Here is an 8,722-nt window from a genome sequence, read left to right as displayed (position 1 = left end):
TCAATTATTCAACAGCCTTCCTTTATTCATTGTCCAACTTTGATATGCATATGAGGCTATTGAAAAATATCACGGCTTCAACCAGATGCACCTTAGTCCTCAAATGATCTTTGCTATTGAACATTTTGAGATCTTGTGCAGCAGATTTTCCCAGAGCAGTATGTCTTTTGATATCTTGACCGATGCTTCCATGACAGTTGATTGTGGGTCCAGGCAAATTGAAGACTTTGACAACTACAATCTTTCTCAACTTTTCAAGATGTTATTTATTGCAGTTTTGAGAATTTTAGGTATTTTTACATGGAAGAGAAATCCATATTAAAAGCTATTGTCTTAAATCTTCATCAGTATCCTATGTTCTCTTAACTTTAAGCAAGCAAAGTTGTATCATCTACAACTTTGGAAGAAGGGAAAGAGCTGCCTTCTCAAAGTAGAGTGGATAGTGATGAGAATGGAAAAAAGCATTCAGAACCTTCATTTGCTGATGGGGCACAACTCAAAATGAGGAGAAACAGTTGTAAACATCCATTAATAATAATAAAATGGAATGTATGAATTCTAAATCTAGGAAAATTGGAAATTGCCAAAAACGAAATGGAATGGATAAACATCAATATCCTAGTCAATAGTGAGCTGAAATGGACTGCTATTAGCCATTTTGAATCTGACAATCACATGGTTTATTATATTGAGAATGACAAATTGAGGAGAAATTGTGTCACATTCATTATAAAAAAGAACATGTCAAGATCAATCTTAAAATACAGAGCTATTATAAGATAATACCCACAAACCTATAAAGAAGATGGGTTAATAAAACTATTATTTATATTTACACATGAACCACAAAAGCCTATGATGATGAAATTGAAGAATTTTACCAATATTTTCGATTTAAATTTAATCAGACATTCAACAAAGATGTGTTGGTAATTATTGGCAATTGAAATGCAAAGGATGGAAACAAAGATGAAGGATCAGTAGCTATAAAATAAGACCTTCCTGATAGAAATGATGCTGAAGATCACATGATAGAATTTTGCAACACCAATGACTTATTCACTGCAAATACATTTTTAAACTAAATGAAAGAAGACTATACAAATGGAACTCACCAGATGGAATGCACGGAAATCAAATTGACTACATCTGTGGAAAGAGACAGTGGAAAAGTTCCATATCATCAGCCAAAACAAGACAAGGAAGAAACTATGGAACATACTAATTGCTCATATGCAAGTTCAGGCTGAAGATGAAGAAAATTAAAGCATGTTCAGGAGAGCCAAAATACAATCTTGAATATATTCCACCTGAATTTAGAGATCATCTGAAGAACAGATTTGATGCATTTGACACTAAAGTCCGAAGACCATAAGAGTCAAAGGTTATCTTATGTTACATATCAAGATATTTGAAACATTGTTGTTAAGTTGTTAAGTGACATCGAGTTGGATTCGACCCATAGCGACCCTGTACATGGTTTCCGAGGCTGTAAATCTTTACGGGAGCAGAAAGCCTTATCTTTCTCCTTCGAAGCAGCTGGTAGTTTCAAACTGCTGACGTTAAGTTTCGCAACCCGATTCATAACCACTACGCTACCAGAGCCTTAAAATCCAAACTGTTATAGCTGGGAAAGCCTCTCCAGAAACAAGAATTGATATGCCTGATCCACTTGACATCATACAAATTCATTTGTCATGTACCCAAGGACCCATTGACTGTACTTGTGTCCAGAAGAGACTGAACCCCAGAGTCCTATGAAAACAAGCAACCAAGACCACAGTAGCAATATCCCTAAACCCACTTCCATTCAGGACATAGAAATTGCTCTGTTTCTGTGGCAAACCTTTCTCCTCGCCTTGCCACCAATCTTTTACAACAGACCAAGGACCAAATTCCTTCCAACCTATAAGGAACATTTGTGAACTTACTGCCTCCCCTGTTCCAAGAAGAGTATCTCCTAAGCCTTGGGGTGGAAGAAGGCATCAACGATCTCTTTGATGCTTATGGTTTGGAAAAGCTCCCACTGTTGGAAGATGTCAAGTGTAGTTAATTATGCTTTGTGTGACATCCTCCTTACAAGTCAATATTTTTTTATTATGGAACTTTTGTCATACAGTGTTGTCCCTCCTACTTCCTTCCTCCAAGATATTATCATGAAGTAAACTATAAACTTCAAACAAAGCTGACATTTTAATTAATTTAATTTTTTTTAAATTGTCTAAACACAAAGTTTGCAGGCTCCCTTCGGAAGGACCTGCTTTGCCCCAGGCTTCAATCTTATGGATACATCAGCAAGTTGAGAAAATGTGCAATCAAGTCTCTGATTTAAATTTACAAAGACACTGGGGGCATGAGGGTGGGTGGGATGCTTTATGGTGATTTGGCTTGCTGTGGCTAATGGATGGGCTGTAGAATGGGGCCTGCCCACCAGGCCCACTCAAAAATAGCTTTCTTCCTTAATAGCATTTCAAGCACCGACTTCTCCACAGAATGCATGTCTTTTAGGGAGTCTGCTAATACAGAGTGCAACTGCAGAAAATGTAAACGTGAGGTCATGAATAAGTGTTAAATGATTCCTTCAGCTCTTGTTAAGAATATTCAAATTATCATTGTGATTCACTTTAATCTGTGTACAGTCTGTCACATAAGGCCAAGAGCACCTCCACAGCCTTCTGTATGAGGAACCTGTTTACAAATACGTCTCTCAAATACAGAAGAATTGTAACAGTGCTGTCACTCCAAGCTTTGTGGATTTTCTTGTCTCCATAAATCACTCCCACCTTTTCCCTGGCCCCCAATATCTTCGTAAGTTTAAATTTTATTTGTAGCCAATGCCTACTTAAGAGTTCTTTGTGGATTCTTTTAAACTTCTTTTATGTGTGTGAGCTGCCATTGAAGCAGTCCCCAAGGAACCCATCACCATTTCAGTTTAATTGCTTACTTGGAAGAGGTTCTTACTAATTCAAATGGGTTAAGCAGAGGGTAAGGATTTTAAACCTTTGTGATCTAAGCTTTAACAGCTTCCTTAGGAAGCCAGTCCCATTCAGTTTCCTTTCACTGGAGGGGCAGCTTGGGATGTGTCAGCCTTGGAACTCACCACTATGCTGGCCCCTTTGAAAGGAGAACCAGGTAGATCTTCCCAAGTAACAGAAAGGATGGGTCCTTCCATCCTTGGACTTCCTCCTAAGTACCCATGACTGGGGAATTGGGTCTCTTACACTGCACTCAGGGAGACCAGATGGCAGGGCTACCTGGAAAAAAGATCTACCCATTCCGTGAAGATACAGTGGCATTTACTTAAAAGTTGCTGAGAAAAGGGAGCCACCACTATTGTCTGGTGTGGCAATTTTTATTTAAGTTGTTATGTCGTTGTCTCACATTTTCATTATCTAGCAAATAGGTGCAGAGATTTAAAATATATATATTTCATTTGTAAATACAGCCAGAATCTTTCCTAGCTGGTTAGTAAATTTTTAAGAGTATGTCTTTGTTTTTGTCCTCTGTTGTGGTTCTTGTTGTAATTTTGTTGTTGTGTTGTTGTTGTAATAGAATATCTATAAATAAAATTGCAGTATTTAAAGCTTTGGCTTTCAGAGGGAAAAGGAAGAATTTGGTGTGTGCATGACAAGTTATGTCATTGAGAGGAGGTCTTTAAAGGAAGATGCCTTGGAGAGGAAATCAGGTGGAGAGCTCTGGTTGCATAATGATTATGAGTTAGGCTGTTAACCTCAAAGTCAACAGTTCAAAACTACCAGCTGGAGAAAGATGAGTCTTTCTGCTCTCATAAAAATTTACAGCCTCAGAACTAACTCCACAGCAAACAACCACCACCACCATGGGGTATATGATTTTGTTTTTTTAAAAAAGGAAGTATTTCTCTCAAAATTGGGAATGGGCAAATTACCAATCGGTTTAGCTGTATAATATATACTAGTTTTTAAAAAAGACGAAATTATGTAATATAATATGAAAAAAGTGTGTTTTATTATGGATTTTATAAATAGATTTGTTACAGGATGTCCTGTTCTTTAACTGTGATCTTACAACTTCAAATGAGTATAATTTGAATAAATTTTATATGGTAAAGTATCAAAAAAAGGATTTTTAAAGAAAAAACAACAAATAAGAGGAGACAAGAATGAAGGCAAATACCAAAGTGGGTGTCAAAAGAAACTCTGAAACTTGCTTTCCAGTGTAGAGATGCTAAAGCAAATGAAAGAAGTGAGGAGGTAAAAGAGCTGAATAGGCAATTTCAAAAGACAGATAAAAAAGACAAACTCAAATATTATAAAGGAATGTGCAAAGACCTGAAGCCAGAAAACCCAAAGGGAAGATCATGCCTAGCATTTCTCAAACAGAAGGAATTGAAGAAAAACTTTAAGCATTAAGCCTTGACATGCTATATTAAAGGGTAAGGCAGTAGTTACTACTTGGGCTGCTAACCTCACGGTCAGCAATCCAAAACTACCAGTGATTCTACCAGAGAAAGATGAGGTTCTGCTCCTGTAACGATTTAGAGACTCGAAACCTCATGCAAGGTCACTATGAGTCAGAATCGACTCCACGGCACACCACCACTACCCACCATCATGGACAAAATGGACTTCTGATGTGGCATTGTGAGTTAATGCACTGGATTGCAAAGTCAGTTTGAACCACAAGGTTGGTAGTTCAAGCTCACCATTCATTCCTTAGAAACCCTATATAGGGTTGCCAAGAGTCGGAACTGAGTCAACAGTACTTAACAACAACAATGGGCAAAATATTGAATTTTGCAAAAAACATTGAAGGAAAATGGAAGGAATACAATTACTGTAGCAAGAAGAAATAGTCAATGTTCAACTATTTCAAGAGGTAGCATATGATCAAGATGCAATGATACTGAAGGAAACAGTCCAAGGTGCATTGAAAGCACTGGCAAAGAACAAGGCAATGGGAATCAATGGCATACAAATTTAAGTATTTCATCAAACTGATGCAGCACTGGAGGCCCTCACTCATCTATGCCAAGAAATTTGGAAGACAACTAACTAGCCAAATGACTGGAAAAAAATCATATTTGTTCCTATTCCAAAAAGTGTAGACCCAATGTAATGTGGAAATCATTTGACAATATCATTAATATCACAGGCAAGTAAAATTTTACAAAAGATAATTTAAAAAACAACTGCAACCATATATTAACAGAGAACTTCCAGAGTTTCAAGCTGGATTCAGAAGAGCATATGGAAGGAGGTATATCATTGCTGACAATAGATGGATCTTGGCTGAAAGCAGAAAGTACCAGAAGGATGTTTACCTGTGATTTGTTGACTATGTAAAGTAAAGGTGTTTGAGTGTCTGGATCATACAAAGCTATGGACAACATTGAGGAGAAGGAGTATTACATGACACATAACTTTGCTCATGAGGAACCTGTACATAAACCAAGAGGAATGAAGGAATATTGAATCGTTGAAAATTACGAAAGGTTTCTGCCAAAGTTTTATTCTTTCACCATACATCTTCAATCTGTATGCTGAGCACATAATTCTAGAAATTGGATTAATAATCTGCGATAGACTGATGATACAACCTTGCTTGCTGAAAGCAAAGAGGAATGAAAGCACTTACTGATGAAAATCAAAGACCAAAGACATTGGTATGGGATGTGCCTAAATGTAAAGAAAACAAAAATCCTCACCACTGGAACAATAGACAACATTCATATAAATGGGGAAAAGAATGCAGTTGTCAACTGTCATTTTGCTTGGGTCTACCATCAATACTCATGGAAACAACAATCAAGAAATTAAATGATATATTTCCTTAGGCAGGTCTGTTGCAGGAGATTTTTTTAAGTGTTCAAGTGCAAAGATGTCAATATGCATAAGAACACCCACACTTGCAGATAATAACCACTTGTCCTGGCTTCAATGCCTGGATGATCAGAGCTCAACTAGAAGAAAAAACAAGAGGAAAAAAAGAGTAATCTGATACAATTTGATGAATTTGACCTACACCTATAAATGCAGTAGCTCAAAAGAGGAAACAAATCTTTACAGCGAGGATCATTCCCACCCCCTCCATACACAGAGCAGACAGGGATGGGCAACTTGGACATTGGCTACCCAAAATGAGGGGGGGGCGGGGGGGGCAGGCGTGCAAAGACAAGAAGTGACTGTATTACAAGCTTTCAAGAGTGAGCCTAGAGCCAGAGAGCATGGAGGAAGGTAGAATCTCCATTGAGTAACATTCAATATGTCTGGGCAGGGTGATAAAAGGAGATGGGGATAGGTCTCTTGTGGTACAATAGTGAATAATAGTTATCAGGACTGATTGTGAGGTTTGGAAATATAAAGGTACTCATTCTGTAGCAAAAGGAAGGGAGTGATTGACTTTGCAGACCAGAAGCAGAGGTCTTTGGGACCATCAAGGGAGAAGAGTGGAGTGCAGGACCCTACCTATAGAAACAGTGACACCAGAGATGGAGGCAGAGATGATGATGTGGAGAAATGGAGCAGCTGGGAACTCTAGACCCAGAGAGGGAGAGGGGCTGTGTGCTGATGACTAGAAGACAGACTTGCAGGGTATACCCTTTGGTTGATGATGCATGGAGGGAACTGTAACCATGACAATGAAATGATATGCGATAGGATGAATGTAAAATTAATGTTCTCCCATGTAAACTATTGCATAAATCACAATAAAACATTTAAAAATGTCAGTTTGAAGACTAAAATGCTCTGGACTCTATACGTGGAATTTTCAATAACCTCTTATGCATATGAAAGTTAAACAGTAAATAAGGAAGACTGTTGAATAATTGATGCATTTGAGTTATGGTGTTGGAGAAGAATATTAAAAGTAACTAGGACTGCCAAAAGGACTAATCAATCTGTATTTAAAGTATAGCCAGAATACTCCTTGGAAGTCAGGATGTCCAGATTTCATCTCATATATTTTGGACATATTATCAGAAGGGACTAGTGTTTGAAGAAAGATATCATTTTTGGAAATATGTAGGGTCAGGGAAAAAGAGAAAGACCCCAACCAGATGTATTGGTACAGTGACAGCAGTAATGGCCTCAAATGTAGCAACAGCTGTGAGGTTGGCACAGGACTGGGCAGTGCTTTATTCTGTTGTACATAGAATTGCTAAGAGTCAATAGCAACTTGATGGCACCTAACAACAGCAACAATAACAATGAGTCCATTCCATTACTGAGATAAGAATTCTAAGCATAGCCACGGAAAGAAATGAGATCACGCCTTGACACGCTTATGCACCTCTACAATGATGTCACTGTTACTTTGTGTTCATCTGAGACAGCATAGTCCGGGAGATCCTTGTACTTACATACCTGTATCTGGTTTAACTGCAATTTTGTGCACTTTGGTTTTTAAGATTGCTGTCTGTTTATATTGGATTGGTGATAAATAGTAAGTATGTCTCACTTGGAGCTGTCTTGTACCGATGGCTTTTACCACCTTTACTTTATAAAGATGATTATTGACTTTTAATTGGGAGGCAGTAGAGTTGATATTTCACATTCATAGGGTAAAAGCAAATTTCGTGTACCTTTAGATAATATATTTCAATTAAAAAATCATAGACTGGAATATTAGAAGGATGATTTAGATTCCAAACAATTTACTTGCCAGTGATATTAATGATAGTTTTCAATGATTTTCACATTCTGTTGATTAACCTCTCTTTAAAATGAGCGCAAATATGGTTTTCTTCCAATCAGTTGACCACACAACTGTCTTCCAAATTATTGGCATATATGAGTGAGTAACCTCCAAGCTTGTTGTCGTAGTTTATTAAAAGATTACAATTTGTATTCCATCAATTCTTAGGGACTTGTTTTTCAACAATGATTTCATTGTAGCTTGCATGTCCATTAGTACGATTGATTCTTGATCATATGCTACCTCTTGAAATGATTGACTATTGACCATTTCTTTTGGGTACAGTGAATCTTTCTTTTTATGCTTTCTGCATCATTCAATATTTACCCCCTGGAATCCTTTAATATTGGAAGCCCATGCATGAATTTTTTCTTCAGTTCTTTCACTTGAGAAATGTTGAGCATGTACTTATCTTTTGGTTGTCTAACTGCAGGTCTTTACACATTTCATTGTAATACTTCACTTTGTCTTCTTCATTTGTCCTTTGAAAATTTCTGTTTACCTCTTCCCTTTCATTATTTCTTACATTTTCTTTAGCATTTTTTCACTGGAGAGCAAGTTTCAGAGTATTATCTGACCTCCATTTTTGTCATTTTTTCTTTCCTAATTTTTTAATGACCTTCTGCTTTCTTCCTGACAGCGTTTTTTATAACCTCCTGTAGAATGTCTTCTGGTCTTTTGTTTTTTTGTCATTAGTGTCTATTTGATTAAATCTATTATTGAGTTGATTTTTAAATTCAGGTGGGATATGTTCAAGGTCATATTTTGACTTTCTTGGATTTATTTTCATTTTCTTCATTTTCTGTCTGAACTTGCACAGGAGCAATTCCTGGTCTGTTCCACATTCAGCCCCTGGCCTTGTTTTCGCTGAGTCAGAACCAATTCTTCTGCACATGAAAACAACAGGCACTCAATTCACCAACTTCAGATGCTATCATTTTTTTTTTTTAAAGACAGCAATATCCTAAATTGGCATATATAAACCAGGGAAAAATGGAAAAAACAACTTTAATTTCAATTTATCTATGAATGAATATATTATCTC

General features: G+C 37.0%; 1 pseudogene; it reads left to right on the top strand.

Annotated features, from left to right (window-relative positions):
* The first annotated feature begins 1,343 nt into the window (after positions 1 to 1,343).
* On the top strand, positions 1,344 to 2,053 carry LOC102825853 (annotated as a pseudogene).
* The last annotated feature ends 6,669 nt before the right edge of the window (positions 2,054 to 8,722 follow it).

The sequence above is a fragment of the Chrysochloris asiatica genome, unplaced genomic scaffold (genome assembly GCF_000296735.1).
Source record: "Chrysochloris asiatica unplaced genomic scaffold, ChrAsi1.0 scaffold00043, whole genome shotgun sequence".
Taxonomy (NCBI): Eukaryota; Metazoa; Chordata; class Mammalia; order Afrosoricida; family Chrysochloridae; genus Chrysochloris; species Chrysochloris asiatica.
This window is presented reverse-complemented; position numbering and strand designations above follow the sequence as displayed.